Source organism: Octopus bimaculoides, chromosome 4 (genome assembly GCF_001194135.2).
Source record: "Octopus bimaculoides isolate UCB-OBI-ISO-001 chromosome 4, ASM119413v2, whole genome shotgun sequence".
NCBI classification, from domain to species: domain Eukaryota; kingdom Metazoa; phylum Mollusca; class Cephalopoda; order Octopoda; family Octopodidae; genus Octopus; species Octopus bimaculoides.
The window spans coordinates 94,238,250-94,239,974 of NC_068984.1; the positions used below are offsets into that span (position 1 = coordinate 94,238,250).

The 1,725-nt window shown below is 43.9% G+C and overlaps 1 protein-coding gene across 4 annotated transcripts in view; it reads right to left on the reverse strand.

Moving 5' to 3' along the window:
• Positions 1-1,725, reverse strand: part of LOC106872494 (SLIT-ROBO Rho GTPase-activating protein 1-like) — a 518,762-nt gene that overhangs the window by 317,096 nt on the left and 199,941 nt on the right. The gene's annotated exons all lie outside the window — the stretch shown is intronic.

Consider the following 1,725-nt stretch of genomic DNA (forward strand, 5'->3'; position numbering starts at 1 on the left):
ACACACATATATATCCATATATACATACACATTTATATATATATATATATATACACACAATTTTAATTTTTATCACGCAGTCTCATATCTTTATAATTCTGTTCAATTTAATTTTCATCACACAATCACTTATCTCTATAATTCTGTCTTAGATTAGCTGAATCCCTCTCATGTTCTGGGCCTAATCCCTCCATGCTTCTATTACTACCATTCTCTCAAAATATGCGACAGAAATCCTTAAAGAATATCTCTCCCTATCTCCCTCGTGTTTATGGCCTAACCCTCTGCTTTATTCTGTCTCTCTCGATCCCACTCTCTCTCTCTCTCTCGTCTTCCTCTTTCGATTACCTCCTGATTGCCAGATCTATGAAATACCGCACGCACCCAGATTCCATCACTTGCTCCTAAACCTCTGCTGAATATATACACGAACCTCAGAGACATGATCAGATAAGTTTTTTTTGCCTTTTCAACCTCGCCGATATCTCATGTTTTGCTCTGATTCATACACCTTACTTAGTGCTCACTATTACTACCATTCTCTCAAAATATGCGACAGAAATCCTTAAAGAATATCTCTCCCTATCTCCCTTGTGTTTATGGCCTAACCCTTTCACCAGTACCAGAAGTTCCTATTTCCTTCACCAGTACTGGAAGTCCCTATCCTCTACACCAGTACCGGAAGTTCTTAACTGTCTCCCATGAAGGCTTCAGGCCACCACCACCACCACCAACCCCCATATAGGGTTTATCTCATATGTAAGGTTGCGATCATATAGTGCAAAATATTGTGTAGTGGATGCAGGTTGAAATGAATGCTACTGATTGTTTATGAATTCTGCAAAATTCAAGCTCTCTTTTCAATTACATGACGCGGTAGTTCCCCGCCCCAGGGTCTCACGGGGCCATACCTCCCACACCCTCAGGATTGGCACTCTCAACATCAGCACACTGAAAGGTAAGTCTGGTGAGATTGTTGAGATGCTTGAACGGAGACGTGTCGATATCTGCTGCCTCCAAGAAGTAAGGTGGAGAGGAGGTTCCGCTAGGTTCCCCACAGGCAAAGAACACAGGTACAAGATTTTCTGGGCAGGGAATACAGACGGGGTCGGGGGTGTGGATATACTTCTTGCAGAAAAATGGATGGATAAGGTAATCGAGGTAGCCAGAGTATGCAATAGAATACTTAAGGTTAGTTTAGTCCTTCATCATCGGTTAGCAACCATTATCTCGGCTTATGCCCCTCAGCCCAGGCGACCCGATGGACTGAAAGACGGATTTTATGACACCCTCTTGCAGACTACCTCGTTGACGAATGACAGGGACCTTCTCTTTGTGGTTGGTGACTTGAATGGTCATGTAGGACAACATTCAGGTGTACATGGAGGCTATGGCTTTGGTCCCCGCAATAAAGAGGGAACCAGGCTGATGGAGTTCTGTGACGCAAATGACCTTATGCTTTGCAATACTAACTTCAGGAAACCTGCCAGTCACCTAGTCACCTACTGTTCTGGCAGACATGCTAGCAAAATTGATTACATCCTCGCCAGAAAAAGGGAAAGATCGCTGCTTACAAATGCCAAAACCATCCCAAGCAAAGAATGCACCCCACAACATAAACTAGTAGTTAGTGACTTCAGGATCAGGTCCAAGTGGTTGCCCAGGAGACGACCAGCTTGGAGGAGAAGGGTCTGAAAGCTCAAAGAACCTGCGAATGGACAGAGA